Genomic DNA, 23,382 nt, shown 5'->3' on the forward strand with positions numbered 1-23,382 from the left:
GTCCTAGCTTTTTAGGAATAAACAAAACAGTTCTGTTCTGCCAATATTGTTGATATATTGTATGTTTTTGTATTGAAACAAAAGAGTGGCATGAAGTCTGGTAAAGAACTGCATCCTTTGTAGAGAATGGATGATTATGGGAATAGCAGTAACATCCTTGCAGATAAATATATTTATATACACTACATGTATTGCTGAAACTTATTTCTTATCCTTTAAGGTGTAATGTAGCAGCTTGTACCAGAATGTAAAAGCTCTGAGAAAGGAGTTTTGCAAGACAGGTGGGTAAGGCTCTTGTTTACCTTAATCATCAGTTAAAAATCCTTATGATGAGACAACCTGGCTGCTAATTATGGAAGGGAAGGATGGGAAATAGGAAGACTTCACCAGTTACAAGAACAGGGATATATTGAAGAACAGGGATATAATGATATTGACTTCCATGGAGTTTAACATTTCCCTTGTTGATACAGGTTAGGCAAAATATAAGAAAATATTTGAATTTGGAAATAAAACATGCTGAAAACTCACCTGTATAATGTTCCAGCCCAGCAAAGAACTTAGGCACCTGGGACTACTCACATGCTTAAAGTTAATCATGTGCTTTGCTAGATTGGGGGCTAAGTGAGATCAAATCCTGCAGTCCTAACTTGGTCCTTACTTGGGCAAAACTCCCATTATTCAGTTGAAGGATTAAATGAGGTTTGAAGGATTTAACGGACTGGTTGTGTAAATGTGAAAGAATGAGGAATGTGTGAGTCTTCCTTCTTTTTGTGATAAGTCACATTATATCTTTCCTACCAAGATTCATAGATTATAAGGCCAGCAGGGATCTCGGTGATCATCTAGTGTGACCTCCTGTTTAAAAGTGCTAGTCCCAGAAGCAGAAATAGGCAAAGACAAGGTGGTGTTTTGGGCAAATTTACTGTGTGTTTGGCTACACAGAAAGGCAAATACATACAGCAACTTAAAAGTTTTCCCTGCAGTAGGAATTCAGTAGCCCAAAATTGCCTGCCAAAACACAGCCTAATTGGCCATTGGAACATTTTACCAACATTTGTGGTAGAGTCTCCATCACTGACAATTTTTGTCAAGATTGCATGTTTTTCTAAAAGATCTGCTCTAGGAATTATTTTGGGGAAGTTCTATAGCCTGTGTTGTACAGGAGGTCAGATTTAGAGTGACCCAAAGTAAAAATTTCCTTAAGTAAAAACTGGACACTGTGTGGGGCTGGCATCACCTGGTGTCATCACTTGCCAGAGCCCCACCGCCTGGCACCTCGCATCACCCCTGCCCCCCCCCAAATGTTCCTCCACATACCCCTTAGGGGGTGCACCCCAGTTTTTTGGCAAAACCCATTTTTACCGAAAACGTCAGGATGTCTGGAACAGGGCTTAAAAAGGGGACTGACCTGGCCAAAATGGGAAGTTTGGTCACCCTAGTCAGACTAGATGAACATAGTGGTCCCTTCTGGCTCTGGAATCAATGAAATACCATGCTATACAAACCTAATTTGTCTGGGGAACTCTCAGACATTATGGGAAGTGTTATTAAAATTAGATGATAGATAAGTTTTACAGTCCAGGAGTGCTTGTTGGCCAGTTCAAGGCATCTCTTATTGAACTGAGTTCTTTAAAAGCAATATTGTAGCAAATGTTGTCTGAAGACAAAAGCTATAATACATCACAGTGGGCTTCCTCTGAACTCTTCTATAATCCTGTCATGAAGAAACACTTCATTCTTTTGTTCTTTGATAAATGTGCATCCCTGAAGCAATAGCCACATGAGGTCACTGTTGTTCATATATGAATTATAAATTTAAACTTTGATGGTTTGAGTTGACTGATGCCAAGATGTGAGGCTGAGAAAAAGCAAAGTACTATGCACTATACACTGATAAAAAGTACAACTCAAGAATTAACAGGCACTAGTGATATTTATTTTAAATAAAAACTTTAACTCTGAAATATAAGAATATTATCAATTGTAAATCAATTCTTTAGATAAGGTTTTAAAAATGATCTGAAAAGTTTTTTATATTGGCCAAAAAACTAATGACATTATGAAACATATTGTATTGTTACATTCACTTTGGGGCTATTACCACATATATCTGAGTTATATTTTAATTGATGGGCTGTGTTGGCACATGAATACCAGCAGAGCCCTGAGAATGAATTATAGCCTTATATTCTCTGTGATTACTTTGTGTTTTTCAGAAGACAGGTTTTTTGTTTTTGTATTTAAAGTTCCATGTCTGGAGAGGTGTGACATTCCACAATGCAGCATTTCCTCTCCCACTCCCCCAAATGCTGTGTTCATGGTAAGAGGGTCTGGCATTAGAGGAAAGATTATCACGGACTGTACTAGTGCATCCTATGCACTGATTTGATGACTGTGATGTGAAAGCAGCCTAACTGTAAATCTACTTATTGGATTCTTTTCCTTAGCCTCTTATGAAAAAAATTCTACCTCTTCTCTATTAGGCTGATATAATTTATGTGATTGGCTCCTCTCTTACACAAAAAACTGCCTTCATGTAATATTGATAAGTGAATTGCACAAAAGTCAAGAATTTTTCCTCTTATTTATGTGCATTAGACTGAGATCTTATTAAAATACCAGACAGTATATATGCAGTAACACAAAGTGCATTATGAGTGTACCTGACATTACAGAAAAGGTGCATTTACTTTCCATTATATTATATTAATTAGAGAATAATATTTCACAGTGTTCATTGTTGCATGGTCATGTAATGAAAGACCTTATTGTAATGATACAATCAAGAGGACAGAATTAACTTGGCAATTGAGAATCTCAACTCTGAATTTCTAGAATGTATATGATTTATTTATATGATTAAATATATATTTATATGATTAAAATCTTCACTTCTAACATGGAATCAAATTCATTATTACATTATTTCAAGAAAAATTGCTTATAGTAGTTGTGTTCATCAATGCACATTTAAACACAAAACATGATTTGCACCATTCCTAAAATAACCAGTCAGTGTATACAAAATAAATTAATTTTACAGCATATTTCATAAAATAATTTATTTATGTATATAAACCTCAAAGCGTTTTACAGGATTATAAACAAACTCTATATAACGTACAAAAAGATGAAGAATGTTAAAATGGCAAAGTCAAGCATTCAGCAGAAGTAAGGAAATGCTAAAATAAAAGTCATGCATGTATCCTTAACTCTATTCCAGACATAAGCACTGAAATACATTCTTTGTTTAGAATACAGTATAATATTTTTCAGATGACAATTATTTAATCAAGTTTAGACTAATATGTAGGACAGTGGAGCACTGTGCACTAATGTCAGAAGGTAAACAAAAATAAAACATATATATCACTGATATGAAATATACACAATACAATAATAAAACTTAAAGGATATAGCGCAGATGCGGTATAATAAAATGGGTAAATAGTAGGTTAACAGGGGACAGCATTGTCAATTTCCATCTATAGTATATTGGCTTAGAAGAATTACATAAAATGAACTATTTCCATAATTACATAACCATGAGCTATAATTCTATAGTATATCTTACTGTTCTCGCTGTGTCTCAGTATTCCGTTACTAGAAACATTACTGTGTAATACAATTAACTATACTAATACAGGTAGGCCACACTAATGTTTGAATGGCAATGTAAAGAACATGCCATATTTTTCAGTTTAGTTTGTGACTGTGGGGGAAGTCAAGATGATGGATCTTGAAGGAGAAACAGTTTACTTTCTCACTGAGGTTCAGTTTCTTTCTTTCTTCCTTTCTTAAAATAAGACAAGAAAATATATGCCCTTGATCCTGCAAATACTTAAGCACCTGTGTAACTTTACTCACGTGAATGGTCCCATAGACTTGATGAGACTACTCACCTGAGGGAAATGATGAACATCTTTAACTGCTTGCAGGTTTGGGGCCAAGACAGAAAGTATATTTTTTGCTCTTAGTAGAAGAAAACCAAAGCATTGCAGACTTAAATTATCTAACATGCTCTTTCCATGTGAGTATTTTGCAGCTCTTTATAGATGTTAATGAATTAAGCTATCTTAAAACAAAACACATGGGCCAAGATTTTTCAAAATATGTAGGTGTTGCTGCATTCAATGCCCAAGTTTCATTTTCCAAAGGGATTTAGGCACTTAGGAGCCTATATCCCATATGTGTCAATGGGATTTTGGCTCCTCGGTGTTTAAATCCCATTTGAAAATGAGATTTAAGCTTCTAAATTAGCTGAGCATTGCAACACTGAGGATAGCAACACCTAAATACCTTTAAAAATCTGGGCCTTAAACATAGGCTAAACTTTACTCCCAGGGAAAGGGACTTTAAGGAGACCACTCATGAATGTAAGGTTAAGCTTGGTTTGAGTGCTTTGCTGGATCAGCGCCTTGATCCTCTCAACCCCCTTCTGAAGTAGATACTTATTTTTTCTCCAGTTGTTACAGTGGAGGATACTGATGCACAAAGAGATTATGTGGCTTTCTCAAGGTTCCACAAAAAGTGTACAACAAAGCCAGGAATAAAACTCAAATCTACTGCTTTCAGTACTGTGCTTTAACAGCAGCATTTTGTCATACTTCAAGACAAAAATATACCTGTGTGCAAGAGCAGGTCGCTGAAGGATGTGGACTGATCCAGACTTCCTGACCCCTGACGCAGACTTGTTTCCTTTGAACATTACATTGATGCCTGGTAGTCCTGTGCTGGAGGGCAATTCCAGAAGATCCTTGTTAAAATGTCTCCACCAATTTGAAGGGAAGATTTGGATGATTGCCCTACCTCATACTGAGTCATTCCCTCTCTGGATACTAAGTCATTCCTGCCAGAGAGCTCACAAAAATACTTAAGAAAAGCAAAATATTTTATCTTTGGAATGGACCAGATTGCACCCAATGACTGGTATTTTGAAAATAAAAAAGTCTCCATGAAGGATAACTCCAGACTTCTCTACAGTGTTTTCACTGCATGCCCTGCCCTTACAAATTATACAAGATGAACACCATGGTATTAAATCAATATATTAGGTATATTTTCTGGATCAAACCTTATGGCAAACATTTTCAGTTTAGTACAGCTTAATCTGTTTGTTTATGGAGTAGTGTTGTCTCTTTCTTTTGTTATTCTTGTAAGAAAATATTTCTGTCTGAGTGAGAAAACAAACTGTTTTTCCCCCAGTCTCTTACCTTTCTTTGTTGAAAGAACAAGCACCTCTGGTGCAAAAAGTTTATTGCAGGGTAAGGAAGACATTTTTTTTTTAATCCCCTTATCTTGGCAGCACATTACTGCAGCCCTGGGAGTGGTTTCCATCCTCTTTACTGAGAAAATGTGTCTTATTGGAGCCAGCCACTACTATTCTATGAGATCAGCAACCCAATAAAATGCATTTGATACCAATGGTCACTGGGCATTGCTGCCCAAGTGCATCAACCAGCTAGATGTGGTTGAAATTGCTGGAGGGGAATTCTATTAATGTCTTCAGGTAACTTTAAATCAGTGGCAATGTCTAATTACTTCTTACCTTTCTTCATGGAATTCCACAGGCATCTCTCAATGTTGTTCAATGTGTATGTGAAACCACTTGGAGAACTGATAAGTCAACATGATCTTTTGTATCACCTGTATGATGACTAGATCTATACTGCTGTCTGATCTAATCACAGTGCTTAGATCTCAGAGTTAATTTTATCAGTAATAGTTAAATCTTTAGAAATTTCAGGAGTGGTCTATTTGAGGGACCCATGTGATTCTATGTGCAGCGAGGTTAAAAATCGGTGGGGTTGGAAATTCTCAATGTTATCCAGTGAGGACAAAACTCTGGGTTGCTCTCCCCTTGGATCCATTACATCTGTGGTGTCATTCAGGGTAAGGCTCAGAACTGTTTAATTTCCATTTTTGATGACGTGGGCTATGGTAAGGGAATATAGGGTGGCATGTGGGGTTTTTGTTCACTGGCTCTTGGATTCTTTACAGAACTTTCACCCTATGTGATGGCAATTTTCCTTTTATGGCCAGATTCAAACACCCATTAAACTCGGTAGAAAGATACACACTGATTTGAATGGGTGTTGTTGAGTCCATATTTTAAGGCATTTAGCGGTCATTAGGCATGGATATCACAGAATTTAATATAATAATAATAATAATAATAATAGTTGGTCTTTAAATTGTGCATTTCAATAAATGAATGTATTGTTGTGTGTACAATAAGGACAATTCTCTGGATTATGAAGACATATTTTCACTCCTGAGCAAGAAACATTCTCTTGATTCATTTCAATTATCAGTACAAGTTACAGCCAAATATAAACATCTGAATGGACATAAATTATGGCATCTAAATAATCTGATAGTTTACTATTAAGTAAATTCTGCAAACTGGCCTTTCAGTTCACATTCAAACATAAATGTTTCCCCTGATATCTTCTTATATATTTTGTTGGGATATATAATCAATAGTGATAAAAACCGATTTAGGCATGAAGAAATTGCTTTTATTGAATTCGATAGTCTTAGGGCATTCTTTTTCAAAACCATGGTATTCCTCTCCCTGACCCATCTATAAAAAGAAAGCCAATTAGGTTTACTGAAAGAGTTGAAGGTACTTTAAACAAAAAGCCCCCTTTCTCTCTCTCTCTCACTCACACACACACACTTATTTCAACCTCTTCTAACAAAAGTATCATATTATGAGATGGACACTGTACGTGACATTTTGAGAGCACATCAGTTGCCCTTCACTACATTTTGTATCAGCTTAACAAGTCAATGCTAACCTGGTTGACATCTAATTTAGACACTGCTAATGAGGCTGTAAAAATTGGGGTCTCTAGAGACACTTGATTACTGACATATACTGCTCTTTTTATCCAAGAATTATATAGCTGTCTGTCTTTGGTCATTAGACAGGGAGAAACATCGCCGAGTGAAAAAGTTTCAATATTCTTCAATAGGTTTTCAAGAGCACAGCTTTCTGTTGTAAGTAGAAAACAAATGTACTTAACCATGCAGTTTTCAGCAAATCTTGGCGCATTATACTTTTGTATTCATACAGAAAGAAAATATGCATGATGTAGTTGCTGTAGCATTATAATGGCTTAATAGAACCAATATTAGGCATATTCAAATAACAGAATATAAACAAATGTATGTGCTGTCATTCTGAAAGCTTTCATATGGTAGCAATTTTCAAATTAGCAAACTGAAAGTTATCTAAAAGGCAACATATTGTTATATTCTAATGGCCCATTATGGCATAACTTATTTACTTCTGTAGTTATCTGCTCAAGCTTAAATTCAATTTCTGCGGTTTTGGACACAGACGCCCCACAGGGCTTTTACAATTTGGCTGCTGTTGAGCCTAATCTTGATTCAAGAACCAGACGTTTTTCTGGATTATTCCAGTGGAGCTAACACTTCAGTGTTTGGCAATGCATCTATCTAAAATAATGTAATTCTGTCTAGGCATTTGTACTCTGTTCATTAGCCCTAAATAGTACAGTGCAAAGAATCACATGTGCTAACATCCCCTCACATACAATGCTGAAACAAGACTGTCCTGAGAATATTTAGATAGAATAACTTTTATCAATGGTGAGAGGTTGAGTGAAGCCAGATTGCAGTCAATTGATCTGAAAGGAAAACATCCAAGGTTCTATATATTGGTTCTATTGCTCTACTGACTGACAGGCATTTAAATACTCTCATTCATGATCGTTTCCCTTGACTTTTCCTTTTGCCTAGCTCTCAAGGAGAGAACATGAATAAAGTCTGCTTTTCTTTCCCTATCCCTAACACATACTGCTGCTGTCCTCTCAGGTTCAGCCTCTTAACTTGGCTGTCAACTCTCTAGGGCAATTACACAACTGGTCTCTTAGCCTGTCTCATAATCTCTCATTTCCCATTAAGTTCAACCTGTAGTATTGTCACAGAAACATTGTAGGAATTAAATATGGAAAATACTTTGAACATTTTGTCTATCTCTCCTGCCTCTAAAGGATTGTTCCTTTAAATGAGCCAGATCCTTAGATGGTCTAAATCTAAGTAGCTTCATTGAAGTCATGAAGCTATGCTAATTTACACTATTGAGGATCTGGCCAATATATTTGTGCTATTTTAAATGTTTGACCTGTGCTATTTTAAATGTTTCAAGCTTCCACTGCCCAGTATGTTTTACTATTGGGATTTCTTTTCTAATATTCAACCTAAATTTTGCATTTTTCTGTTTCTACATTATTCCTCTCCATCCTGATCCAAAACCCACTGAAGTCAGTGGAAAAACCCACACTGATTTCAATAGGCTTTGGATCAGGACCAGGTTAGGTTCCCTCTCTAGGTCCTCAGTTAGCCATGCTAATCGTATTCAGGATAGGATTTTCAAACCTGCCTGAGGAATGTGGATGCCCTGTTCCCACAGGCATAGTATACAGGCACCTTTATTTTTTTTCTCATGGACCAGTTCCTCCACTAATTTTATAATTCTATCACAAAAGCAATCAACTTTGTCTGGAATGAAATTTAAAACCGTTGTACTTGTTGCTCATTGTTAGAACATGGCCTCCTTGGAAAAAAATTATCACAGAAGCAAAAACAGCACACAGGACACTCAATGAGTCACAACTCTCAATTCCCAACTTGTCACCCCCTTCTTGCAATTGGTGGAAGAGACAAACTGTTTTCCAGCTAGTGGAAGCAACCAGTGGTGAAGCTGTGAGAGTATAAACTCTTTGAAGAACCGGGAATGTTTATATAAAAGATTCTATTTTAAAAATTAAAAAGAAAAACAATGGCCAAACACAAATATAAGGTAGATCTCATTTTCAAAAGGGATTTAGACACTTAAGAGCCAAAATACCATTGACAGTTGATGTGATTTAGGCTCATAAAAGAGTTAGGTGTAGCACAGAGCACAGCAACACCTAAATATCTTTAAAAATCTGGCCTTATGTCCTAATTTAAAACACTAAACACTAAAAAGACTAAATTCTTCTGATCCCATGTTACCTTTGTAGCCTTCTTTGGGTCTTTATACCACCAAAACCAATTAATTCCCAAACAACCTCCTCTTTCCACTCCCAAAGAACCTTCCTTCCTTCCCCTCAAAACAAACAAACAAAAAAAACAGTTAACTCCACATGATGAAAATGGATCAGGTAAACCTTTGCCCTCATTAATACAAGAAATCCTATAGTATTTATTTAATGTAACTACTTTACAGCATTGTTGGCAATGCTGGCAAAAATGCTGGCAAAAATGGCTACCAAGTTACTAAACTACATTTCCCAAAAGGCATACACAGTCTAAAGGCAAATTTCATATTAGCCTCCCAGACCTAAGAAGCCAGTGGTCACATCTCCATTTCAATGAGCATCACACTTTGAGGGAAGACACATAGGGTAAGTAGCATCTTCACATTCCAATGGCCATATAACTGTCTGGGAAAATACACAACATATTAACCACAAGATAAAGTACCCCAAAAATACATAAATCATTAATGACATCCTATCACTCTCAGGTTTGCATAATATAACATTCATTTTATAATCAGCTGCATGTTTGTTTTCACATTCCTCACCAGAAAGAACTCCTGAACACAGAAGTCCTCTCAAAGATTCTTTTAAATACGTCTTTTGCCCAACTGGGCTGAATTAAAATATAAAACAAATAAACAAACAAAAAACAAAAACCCAAACCCTGAATATTTTACAAAATCTTTTGGCCTATCTGAATCATGTACAATGCTACATAGGGTATTTTACTGAAATTTCCCTAAGCAGCTTCGCAGAAGTAACCAAAACAAGCTTCTGCTACCCATGTGTTTTCTGACTTTTGATTGAATAGTTTGTAATGGTGAAAAAGCCTGTTTCATAGAAGAAAGGCTGCGTAACCACTGATGGAAAAGAGACATTAAAGCATAATTTTCTGAGATGTTCTGAATTGTTGCATTACTGTTATTAGGCTCCAAATAGAAAAACTGGTCTTCAAGACAAATTTAATGGCTACAGACATTTAAATGGCATGTGAAATGGAAAAAATATTCTGTTTTTTTTTAAATAATGATTACTTCTTATAACTAAATTTTATAGCACTGCATATTTACAAAGCTTTGGAAAGACACATTGAAATAGTCATTACTAAAAAAGGATTCTCCTTTCATTCGGTCTCTCTTCTTCCACATAAAAGAACATATTGCAAATATAAACACACTTCAAGTGAATATGTACACATTTTTTAAAACTATCATTTTGCAGGTAGATGACGAGATCTTACATCAAAAAATAATTTGTAAAAGTTTACTGATACTCTTGTTTCTGATATGTGTACTGCCTGCCTGGAAGTGCAGGCCCAATATCTTTATGTATTATTGACCATCTACATCTTAGAACAATGTCAATTGGATGTCTGATAATGCAAAAGTCAGTTACAGATGCCCCCCAGATTATGCAAACCTGATTTACGCAAATCTGCACTTACGGAAAAAGTTCCGTAAATTAGAAATAGGAGTGGGTGCAGGGGGTGGGGGGGTTGCGTGTAATTGTCGGGTATATGTTTCTGAGTTACGCAAAATTCGAGTTAAGCAAGGCGTTCCGGAACGGAACGCTTGCGTAAATTGAGAAGCGTCTGTATATGGAATGTCTATGACTCTAAAAGCTGCAACCTAAATTAACTCAGTGACATTATTAAAAGCTACATACATAAAAGCTTGTTTGTTTCTATACTCCAGCTTGTATCTGCATACTGTATTGGTGTTAACAAAAAGGGAAGGACATACTCAAAACTAGGCTGAAAACTAGCATGTAGAATTGAGATTATGACTATTGGCACAGACCTGACCAAGATAAACCACAGTAAACCAGCAACAGCCCCAGGAAATATTGTACGTCAGAGACACCCCTCTGAGTCAAAATTCCTTCTCTGCTTCCTCTTTCCACCAGGAGAAATGGGTTAGAAATTTACTGCTGGCCAATAAATTGCTACACAATCTTTCCCCATTCCTTGATAAAATAAGAGTCCTGTGGCACCTTATAGACTAACAGACATATTGGAGCATAAGCTTTCGTGGGTGAATACCCACTTCATCAGCTGCATGCATTCTATTTTAATATTATGCCATTACAAACTTGTTTGCACCTTTACTAAACATTAAGATATAGCTACAAGTATGTTTTAGTCAGAATGCTTGAAACATAACAATATCTATGTATGTTATAGTTAGTTACGATATAAAAGATTCAGGATGGTTATGAAAATTGCAGGAGGCTTCTGTTTTGCGTCATGCAAAGACAAGCCAAATGTCAGGAAGACCCTTCTTAGCCATGAAACCATGTTTATCACCCCTAAGAGTGTCTTATCTAGACCAGGACATCTCCTTATGTATAAAATACCAGTTTGGTACAAATGTAATCCTTATCTCAAGAAAACAAAGCATGTAAAACATTTATGTTTTAGAAAAAGACCCAACTGTGAAAAAGAATGTACAGTTGTATTATCAGAGCAATAAATCTATGTATTAAGTGGGTTTTTCACCCTCCTGAGAAAAACTTAAGTAAACCTACGCAAACAATTCTAGAAATATCCTTGTTGAAATGAATTTTCTAATTACTCTAAAAACTTCCTCCAAAAAGCCTCTGGGAAAAACGTGTAGTTGGAAATGTTTTAAACTTTTGTTTATTTCTTAAAATTACAAATTATTTCTGCTGGCATAGTTGCAAGTATTGTTTAAATGCAAATTAGATAAGATTTGATTCTCTTGTACCGTGTGACACATGAGTGTTTCCACCTCAGTCTGTCTAGCATCACTTTTCTTGATTCATCAGAGTCTGTTTCCATGATAGCGGCATCTTCTCAGTAGTTTTCTAATATGTCATCTGCTATTCCATCTTCCACCAGGTGGTATCCTGTCAAGGGCTTGTCCAGGAATATGAATTTTTGACATCCATACAACATACCACTTCAGTCTTCTTTCTTAATATATTGTCTGTAAGTGACCAGTCCTTTGTAACACATCAGTGGAAAGCACCTAACATAGTTTCCTAATGTCATTTCTATGTAAATAGTAAAATGTTATATGCAACAATATGGAATCTAATGATCTTGCTAAACTAATGCCTAATGTAAGAAAACATTTAAGTGTAGAATATTTGTATTAATGGGGTTAATTCAGTACAGGTAGTGCTCAAGCAACTCCCACACCCAACTCAGAAAGACAAGATTCATCATGACTCCAAATATTAGTATAAAGAATCAACTTCTTTAATAATTCTTTAAGCTTAAGAGTTATTTAATTGACAGAGACTTCTGAGAACTAAAAACTTTTATATAAAAGAACAGGAGCATTTGAACTTTTGAAAAGTTTAGTAGTTATCAGTAGTTCAAAGTCAAGCTGGAAGGGCATATTGAGTGGGGTCCCGCAGGATTCAGTTCTGGGTCAAGTTCTGTTCAATATCTTCATCAATGATTTAGATAATGGCATAGAGAGTACATTTATAACATTTGCAGATGATACCAAGCTAGGAGGGGTTGCAAGTGCTTTGGAGGATAGGATTAAAATTCAGATGGACAAACTGGAGAAATGGTCTGAAGAAAATAGAATGAAATTCAATAAGGACAAATGCAAAATACTCCACTTAGGAAGGAACAATCAGTTGCACACATACAAAATGGGAAACAACTGCCTAGGAAGGAGTACTGCAGAAAGGGATCTGGGGGTGATAGTGGATCACAAACTAAATATGAGACAATAGCATAACACTGTTGCAAAAAAAGCAAACATTCTGGGATGTATTAGCAGGAGTGTTGTAAGCAAGACACAAGAAGTAATTCTTCCTCTCTACTCTGCACTGATTAAGACTCAACTGGAGTATTGTGTTCAGTTCAGGGGGCCTACATTTCAGGAAAGATGTGAACAAATTGGAGAAAGAGCAGAGAAGAGCAATAAAAATGATTAAAGGTCTAGAAAACATGATCTCTAAGGGAAGATTGAAAAAAAATTGGGTTTGTTTAGGCTGGAGAAGAGAAGACTGAGAGGGGACACGATAACAGTTTTCTAGCACATAAAAGGTTGTTACAAGAAGGCGGAAGACAAATTGTTCTCCTTAACCTCTGAGGCTAAGAGAAGAAGCAATGGGCTTAAATTTCAGACAGAGCGGTTTAGGTTGCACATTATGAAAAAGTTCCTAATTGTCAGGGTGGTTAAGCACTGGAATAAATTGTCTAGGGATGTTGTAGAATCTCCATAATTGGAGATATTTAAGAGCAAGTTAGACGAACACCTGTGAGGGATGGTCTCAATAATACTTAGTCCTGCCATGAGTGCAGGGGACTGGACTAGATGATGTCTTGAGGTCCCTTCCAGTCCTACGATTCTATGAAAATAGAATTAATTTTCCCATTGAATTCTAATAAAATTGAAGGAATTCAATAAAAAGAAGACATTATTCACTAACTTTAGAATGTTTTCTGGGATTTTCCTGACACAAGAACAAAGCCAGTTAGAAATGTTGTATATTCATTAAACAGACTGCATATTCAGAAGCTGAAGGTGTTACCTTAAACCAACTCACAACAGCTTGGAGCCAATGAAGGATGACAGCAAACATCTTTGAATCTAAACAAGCTTGAAAAAGATTCCTGCTTTCATGAAAATAGGAAGAAGAAGAATATAAAACTCTTATGTGAGCAGCTCTCTCACTCTCACACTCACCCTGCTATCTTGTTTAAACAGCAAGCACTCCAAGACTCATCCTGTCCATCTCTATAAGCAAGCTACCACAGACAGTTAAGAAAAACAGAGAAGACTGAAGAAGAAACCAACCCAAGGAAAACTTTCCCAATGCTTCAACATGGATTGGTAAAAGGCAATTAACTAAGACACTGCCAAGGGATTAGTTTTAAAACTCTTGTAATGATTTTATTGTCATATGGAAATACTGTTGTAAACTAAGATACTAACAGTTGCTCCTGTTAATCACCAAATGAGTAGACTATGTATTCCTAGAGAGGAGACAGGGGCTAAACATTGGCAAACAGAAATAGTGAGCTTTAACTGAATTTAAATTTCTTAATATTTACCATTGGCCTGTCTCAAGGCAGCTCCTTAAATGGTTTCTTTTAAGTAAATGATTTAAATGTTTTCTTCAATTTCATAGGACTTAATTAAGATTGGTTACTTTGCCCAATTATGAACTGTTTCGGTTATCATTGATATACCAAACAGGACCTACCTGCTCTTCAATGAATTCTTTTGCCCAATTATAATCAGTTTCAGTATCTATGATATACTAAAATGACTCTCAATAGATTTGGGAAACACTATACTCTGGTCTTAACTTACCAAATGAAAGAATGCCCCCAAAGGCAGTCCACTCTCAGAGGTGTAATCTCTGGTGAAAGCTCGCCACAGAGACATACAGATGAGATTGTAATGGAAATAACCTGTTTATCAGTTGTATTCTGTCATTTCTATTGTTTTGTTTAATGTTTTCTTTTTCTTTCTTTAATAAAATAGCTCTGGTTAATAATTGTGATTATTTTGCTTGCTTTTAATTATGGTGCCCCCTCAGGTTTGTAAAACAACCCCATGACTAAAATAGTGGGAGTCACACTCCTGAGTTAGCAGTTAGAGAAACAATCAGTTAGAGCTAACCTATCATATCTTATTTCTCTAAACTAACTATTTTTAGTATTTTTTAAAATAAAATTTGGGACAGGCCCTCACACAGACAGAGAGGAGACTAATGAGCTCCTCTGGGCCAGCTCAACACCAACGAGGGCACCTGCAAGACCTGTTCTGGCTGGGATAAGGGGAGCTTAAAAAGAAACTGCCACAGGGAGGAGCAGTGAATAGGAAGAAGGCTGCCCCACCTCAAACATATGAGACAAGCTTGCTGTGAGTGAGACTGCAATAAAAAAAAAATTCAGCCTCAGAGCAGTATGCCCAACATGGAGGGGCTGGAGGTAGACCCCATTTTAGACTAAGCCCAAAGGGCTGACCCAGCAAGATTGTCTGAGATCCAGGTCATCCTTCCTTCTCTTTGTTTTCTTATGGGCTCCCCTCTCCTGTAAGGGAAGAAAGAGGAGAGAGGACTTTTGTTTATCAGGTTAACGTGTGTGTCAGGAAAAGGAAAAATCTGAAGAAAGAAAAAGCAAAAGAATAAACCAAATGAAACTAATAGAATGAGAGAAGAACCCCCTTGTGCATCTGCTGGGGGGTGGGGCAGAGAAAGACATTATGAAGGACCTGAATTGTGGATGGAGATAAAGAGGAATGCATACAATCAATTCCATTCAAGTAGGTGTTATCCTATTCCTTTATCTAGTATGATTTGCATTATACTCACCAGACGTGTCCATTCCTAGACTCTTGCTTGATGTCATAAAAGTAGGTTTAATGTTACAGTTTATGGAGGGCATACAGAACAAGTGTGTTTGTTCTTAAATTATAACCTTATTACTCATGGAACATATATAAGAAATCTTCCTTGCTATAAGTAGGGAAAATGAAGATTTTACAAACTTCTTATATTTAATTTATTGTATTTAAATTACACTTCCCATATGATTTTTAAATTCCTTGTTTAAAATATACAAATAAAATCAACTAACATGATCTAAGAAGCACTTAGCGTTGGAGATTTTGGCAATGTAAAAAACTGCCTGGTCAGAGCATCTTCATTTCATGATTGTACTTTCCTGTATCATATGTTTTATAGATAAATGGCAGGAATAGATAACCAACCTTTTAAATTCAGAAGAGTGCTTATAATATATCTATTGGCATCCTCTTAAGACAGCTGACTTCCCCTGAAGGGTCAAGATAGATCATCACAATTTTAAAATGACAGCAAAATCATGAAAAAGAAAACCCTTAAAAGCTTCAAAGTGCTTAGATCAGGGAAACTGGGCAACATTTAGTCCAGAGGGTTGAAAGGAAAATAATGTAAGATATTTCTTGTTGGTTACAATTATGGTCTTAATATTATGACATTGTAAGTAAAGATTTTAATAACAGTCAGCTTTTATGGAGCCAAATCCTCAATAGTTTTCAGTGGTAATTCGACCAGATCCTTAGTAGTTACCCAAAGTCACATAGTGGGCAAATAGTCAAAATGAGACTAGAACCCTGGGTTCCTGACTCTTAACCCTATGCTTTATCCCCTAAACATGTGTAGGATACACTGGAGTGAATCTTTTCTCACAGTTGTATTTGAACAGCAACCAGAATCTTTTGAATTATGTCTGTGGGCTAGGAAAATAAATAACTGTAATTGAAATTAAGAGAATAAGAACTGCAGGAGTTAACTGAAAGTGAGCTGGAGAATTCCCCAAAAAATTGGGGAATAGAAAGGATTTTAGCAAGTGGGGAGAACCAAGGTGAAGGAAGTCCAACAACAGCAGCAGGTTCTACAAGTAGTGAGCATTAAAGGAAACAGGTTAACATGTGTGTCAGGAAAGGGAAAAATCTGAAGAAAGAAAAAGCAAAAGCGTAAACCAAATGAAACTAATAGAATGAGAGAAGAGAAAGTTCCACCAGGTGAGGGGTAGAGGCTGCCCAGAGGCAGAGCCTTTCTTACATGGGTGCATCAAATCTGTTCTGACATTGGACTCTTGGCCGGTCAAGCCTTTGCAGCTGCATAGGAACGGACCAAATGGTGAGCGATCGCTCCGGATGACCATTCGGCTAAGCATAGAAGAAGAAGAAGAGAAAGTGGTGTTACTAAGGATTACCTGATGAAATGGAATCTTCTTCGTTAGTCAAAGAGCACACCAGGCTTTGACAAAATAATTCCAGGGTCCAGACTAAATGAAAATTCTGTGGTGAACACAAGACGATATTAGAAATGGTATTGCGCCTTTCATCCTTACCCATCAGTAATCTCTTCTCTAGTCTTTGCCATTAACATCAGTTACCTCAACAGGCCTTTAAAGTTTATTAATTATTATTATTTACTTTAAAGGCTGAGGCTATCTTAAATATTTCAGGGGTATTATAATGGCAAATACTGGTGAAATTAAAATTACTGATATCCCTTCCTGGCTAAATTCATCTGAAGTCTCTTCAAGGCAGTGACAGCACCTAGCATACTGAGGCACTAGTATAATAATATTCCATACAGTACATGTGAAGAATATAATATAGCTAGCTCTCTGAATCCTGGAATGGAGAAATCTGGCTAGAGTCTTTAAAGTCCCTCCCCTGCTAATAGGGGCTACTCTGCTATGCACTCATGCATCTTGATATAGTTATGGAAAATGGATTCTGAGGCTACTAAAAATGAGACATCTTCACCGGAGGATGGCTGTCTCTAGAGAGGATAGCAATTGGGGATGCATACACTGGAACGTCAGTAAAATTTGTATCAAGAGAAGGGAAGGCGCGATAAAGGAAGTGCTAAAGAATCTTAAAGAAATTGTGTCAAAGTCCCATGGAATTATTGATAACTAGGTAGAAAATACTCTAATAAAGGCTCTGCTCTGGTGGCTGCAGGAATTGACAAACCTTTCTAGTTCAAATCTAACCTTACGGCAGAACATGAAAAATTGGAAAGAGTATTAATTGCAGCAGATCAGACAGTGCCGACACCTGCCACCACTGAAGAAAAATGCACATAAAATCACTTTGAAAGAATCTGTGAATATTAAAAAGTAACCAAAAAACCTGTAATAAATGTTAATGAAGGACTGAAAAAAGGCAAAGGCAGTATCAAGTGTTTATTCAGTGTACGCTTGTAGACAGCTTAATGGTTCAAGAGGAGGGAGTTATACTTGCATCTTGTAAAGAGAATGTCAGAAATTAGTTTGGAGGAGTGATTTGAATGAGGAGAGACTAAAACTAAGAGGTTAAAGCAGGTATCCCATGGATGGAGAGGGGAAAGGGGATAAGAGAAGATTCATGCAACAGTTCAAATATTCCATGAGTCTCCAAAGTCAAGATCTCAACAGATCTGATCATTTTGACATTAGAGGAGTCTATTCTTATAAAGAGAAAATAATCATGATGAGGGATCAAAGCTTACTGTGATTTCAAGGCTCACTGGGGAGTTAGTGTTACCAGTAGAGAAGTTTACTTCACAAGTATTATGAGAAGGTGGTAGCCAGCCTCTCCAAAGTTATGATTGCAACCAGCTTCTATTATAAGAACTTATTTGTGCCTCTCCCCTGAAATTTTGACCTGGTAAATTGTTTGACTTGAACATTCCTGTATTTTACTCTTAAAGAAAAGGAGAACGGTTCTGCAAAGACTGAAGAAAATTCATCAAACTGTTTTTCGAGTTATAGGTCACTAAAAATTACTGATCTGAAATTTCTTTCTCTAACATTTTTGTCTGTCTCTAGCTCACAAATGGCTTCTTACTACTATATCTATATTTAAATCCTGTATGCCAGATACCTATGAAGAAAATTAGAATCCAAGGAAGACAGATAATCCTTTTGGGAGATTCTATACTAAGAAGAATAGAAAGGACATGCTGCAAGGGATAAGTGGACAACAGTATGGTGTGCTGTCTTCCTGAAGCTAACACACAAGGTGTGACTAAAATGGTTTCTGAAATCAGTGGACAAGAATCCACTGGTGATGGTGCATAATGGCCCTAATGATGCTGCTTCACAGGAAATGCACAGAAGCAACTCACTGGCTCACACCCCTTTGTGGCTGGGTACTGGGTCTTCACCCAGTCACCTCCTCCTGTTGGTTACCTGTGTCTGGGTCTTCTGTGGCCTTGCCCTCCAGCCATGCCACTTGAAAGTTCAATCCCTGGCTGGGGTATCCAGGTCCAGTTGCAACCAGTCAGGACCAAGCTGGCTTCTCGCAGCTGGCCTCTTCAAAGTCCCTTCACTCTGGGGAGGGACCCTACGACAACTTGGTACCAAACGTGGGATTATGAGACAGGGCTGTGCAGTTCAGATGACCTGCATCTCAGCAGAAGAGAAACCAGTCTTCTAGAGGACAGGCTGGCTACACTAGTCAGAGTGTTTGAACTAGTCTTGCCAGCTGGCTGGATTTTAACTGGCCTGGCCAGTTTTTATAGTGCTTTGCTGCTTGCAAGTTGCTGGTGAAAATGTACCTGTCTTTTTCCCACAGCACCAACATTCCCTCTTGAGCTATGTGCATGCATGGCAACGGCCGCACAGTGATCTTGTAACTACCAGCACATTCATGTCACATGGCTGAGAGGGGCGCATGGCCGGAGCAGCACCCCAGTCCCATTGCATGTGCCGGGCCCTCAATCTGCTGAAGCTGTGGCAGCACCTCTTGGCACTGGGGAGCGGGATGGACCCAAGGCTAACCAGCAGGGAGGGGTAAGTAGTGAGGACCAAGATGGGGGAGTCAAGAGCTTCTAGAAGGGATGGTAGTGGGGGCTTCCTCAAGGGCTGAGGCTCCTGGGAGGGGGTGGGTATAGGCGGGTCATAGGAAAGTAAGAGAAAAGAAGACTTGAACCACCATTTGTGCCCAGCCTCCACCTGCACTGCTGCCTTCATGAGGGGTGCAGAGGGGGTTTCAATCTGCTAGTGTAGGGAAGAAGAGGGTCAGGCAGTGGAGGGAGGGGCAGTGTCTCGCTCTTTCTGTGTCTCAGTGGCAACCTTCTGTTAAACTAATGGGGAGGGTAAAAGGGGGAACTAATGAGCACTTGGTTAGCTCAAAAAACAAGAAGCTCAGAACAAAATTAATCAAAGCTCCAAAGGATGAAATTCTTTAATTGCCTGTACACCAATGCTAGGAGCCTAGGTAATGAAAGAATAATTGGAATTGTTCATTTATGAGCATAAATTTAACCTATTTGGTGATACCGAAACTTGGTGGGAAGTATTGTATGAATGGAATGTTAAAATCAGTGGTCTCGACCTATTTAGGAAAAAGGTTTGATTGGTCAAAAGGGGAGAGGGAGTGGCACACTAGGTCAACAATGACATTATCTATTTCCAAGCCACTGACAACTCAGACTTAGCAATTGATTTTGAATGCTTATGGATCAATGTTCTAACATATAAAACACAGACACATGTCTGCTACAGACCACCAAATCATACTAGAGAACAGGATGACCATCTCCTTAAGCTCCTATGGGGGGAAGGAAGCTGTGTTATCATGGTGGACTTCAATCTGAGTGACATATACTAGAGGTCTCGAGCTGCCATTACTAAAATATCCTCAGCATTCCTAACAATTATAAATGACAAATTTCTAACTCAAAAAGTGTTGCGTCCAGTTCTATAATAGACTGGATCTTGACAGACAAAAATGAATTGATCACAGAACTAAAACTTAGTGGTTGCTTAGGTGCAAGTGAATATGACACATCTGTTATGTGCAAATTGAATAAGGTCCAAATCTGTAATATGTATACTTGGGCTTTAAAATGGTCATCTTTGCAACGCTGAAAACAATTATGAACTAAATCATGTGGGAGAAAGAATTTAAACAAAAATGTCAATGAAAATTGAGAACTGTTTAGGAACATTGTACTAGATGCCCAAATAACCACAGTTAGAAAGGCTACACTGGTTTAAAAATGTTTGGCTTAGAGGGGAAGTGAAAGTAGCTATAAAACCTTTTAAAAGATATATAACAAATGATAGGGCGAGGGAGGTTGATACCAATTAATATAAAGTAGAGGCTAGGAATTATAGAAAATTGATAAAGGAAGCAAAAGGACAAAGGAGAAATCTATAGCCAGTAGAATGAAGAACAATAGAGTTTATTAAATATACTAGGAACAAAAGGAATCGTAACAATGGCATTTGTCCACTGCTACACAGAAATGGTGGAATTTACAATAATAATACAGAAAAGGCAGAAGTGATTAATAAATATTTCGGTTTTACATTTGGGAAAAAGCCAGATGGTATAGTCAATCATCTGATGATGAAGAAATACTTTCCATTCCAATACTAACTCAGGAGGATGTTGAACAGCATCTACCAAAGTCAGACATTTTCAAAGCAGCATGTCCAGATAACTTGCATCCAAGGGTTTTAAAAGAACAGGCCAAAGAGCTATCTGGACCATTAATGTTGTTTTTTTTTTTTTTCAGTAAGTCTTTTAACTCTGGGGAAGTTCCAGGGGACTGGAAGAAAGTGAATGTTGTGCCAACATTAAAATGGGATAAACCAGGTAATTATAGACCTGGCAGCCTGACATCAATCCTGAGCTAAATAGTGGAACAGCTGGTACAAGACTTAATTGATAAAGAATTAAAACAGTATAATATAATTCATAGATTATAAATCCAGAAGGAACCATTGTGACCATCTAGTCTGGCCTTCTGTGGAAGGGACAGACGATAGGACTTCCCTGAACTAGCTGGTGTTTGAACTAGATCATATATTTTAGAATTCATTGGTCTTCCATTCTGATAATGGCCCTTACCAAGAAAGCTGCTAAAACCGAATCAGTATATGGCTGGCAATCACTTGAGTGGCAAATGCTTTGATGGCATAAGCTTGCTAGCAATGGGCATAAACTGAAAATCCAGCTAGTCCACCTTGAGATCCAGGTGACACTCGATCTGCAAGGAGGACACATCCCTTTGGGATTTTTCCATGATGATGGTTATTGTAGCGGGGTGAACACCCGCTCCAGCCCTGAAGGGATTGGAAAAGCCCTGCAGAGGGCTGGGGCTGTGTAAAGGAGCAAAACCACGCCCCAAACTGAGCCACTCAGCCTTACAAGAAGGCCAGGGCAGCCAGAAGCTGAGGAGTCTCCCTCTCACTGCAGAGAGAGACAGGCCTGGCTGCAGGGAACTCACCTGGGGACCTAGAGTGAGGCAGGGCTGGGGAAAGGCCTTGGGGGCTGGGAAGCCCTAGGCCAGCAACTCCCCAGGCCTAGGTCCTAGGCCCATATAAGTATTGTGGTTGCAGAGGGGCAGCCTGAGGGTGGGTAAAGGCAGCCAGTCCAAACCCCTTGTTGCCTGTGCTGATTGGCTGATAGACTGCAGTCTGCCCCAGGGCACGGGGGCTAGAGGGTGACTGGCAGTAGCCATAACTGAGGCCACATTGGGATAGGAGGTGGGGGTTCCCCTGGGTGGGGAGACCCAGAGAGAGAGTGGGGTACTGCCAGGGGGGCAGCACCTAAACCAAGGGCACCGGGGTCTGGGAGGGACACGGGGGCCAAAGACAGGCGGGACACCTCGCCTGCAGAGGGCACTCCGGATGCTGGTGAGCTAATTCCCGAGACAACCAGCAGGAGGCGCCGCAGGGGTGAGTCTGGGCTTGATTACAGTTATATATATTTTAGAAAACATCCAATATTGATTTAAAATTTTCCAGTGATGGAGAATCGACCACAACCCTAGGTCAGGTGTTCCAATGGTTAAGTGACTGTTTAAAAAGTGTGGCTTATTTCCAGTCTGAACTTGTCTAGCTTCAAATTCCAGGCTTTGGATCTTGTGAGACCTTTGCCTGCCAGATGAAGAGACCTTTATTACTGGAGGGAGGGAGGTTGTTCCACATACAGGTATTTATAGACTGTAATCAAGTTAGCCTTTAACCTTCTCTTGTTAAGATAAACAGATTGAGCTCTTCTCATAAGGCATTTTTTCCAATCTTTTAATTATTCTTGTGGCTTTTCTCTGAACTCTCTCTGATTTATCAATATTCTTGAATTGTGGACAATGGGTTACAGTAAGCCAATAGCAGTCTCGTTAGATACAGAGGAAATATTATCAAATACAGGGGTAAGATAACCTCCCTACTCCTTCTCAAGATTCCCCTATTTATTCAACCAAGGATCGCATTAGCCCTTTTGGCCACAGTGTTGCACTGGGAGCTCATGTTCAGCTGATTATCTGCCACAACCTCCAAGTCCTATTCAGAGTCACTGCTTCCCAGACTACAGTTCCCCATCCAGTAATTATGGCCTGCATTCTTTGTTCCTAGATGTATGACTTTACATTTGGCCATACTGAAACACATATTGTTTGCTTGTGTCTACATGATGAAGTGATCTAGATTGCTCTGTATCAATGACTCATCCTCTTCCTTATTTACCCCAATCTTTTAGTTATCTACAAATTTTATCATTAATTCATTTTTATCAATTAAATGGAAGAAAAAATAAATAGTGTAGAGCCAAAAACCAGTCCCTGTGGAACTCCTCCAGATGCACACCTGCTCAGTAATGGTTCCCTGTTCACAATTACATTTTCAGACCTATCAGTTAGCCAGTTTTTTAATGCATTTAATGTGTGCAATGTTAATTTTATATCATTCCAGTTTCTTAATCAAAATGTTGTATGGTACCAAGTAAAATACCTTACAGAAGTTTAAGTATATTACAGTAACACTGTTAACTTTATCAACCAAACTTGTAATCTGATCGGAAAAGGTATCAATCTATTCATGACCCGTTTT

General features: G+C 38.0%; 1 long non-coding RNA gene across 1 annotated transcript; it reads left to right on the forward strand.

Moving 5' to 3' along the window:
* Positions 1-218: 218 nt before the first annotated feature.
* Positions 219-14,335, forward strand: LOC101932997 (uncharacterized). Its single transcript, XR_254689.4, has 3 exons — positions 219-281; positions 11,923-12,012; positions 13,601-14,335. It is a non-coding gene; the product is annotated as an uncharacterized LOC101932997 (long non-coding RNA).
* The last annotated feature ends 9,047 nt before the right edge of the window (positions 14,336-23,382 follow it).

This window comes from Chrysemys picta, chromosome 3, assembly GCF_011386835.1.
Source record: "Chrysemys picta bellii isolate R12L10 chromosome 3, ASM1138683v2, whole genome shotgun sequence".
NCBI lineage: Eukaryota > Metazoa > Chordata > Testudines > Emydidae > Chrysemys > Chrysemys picta.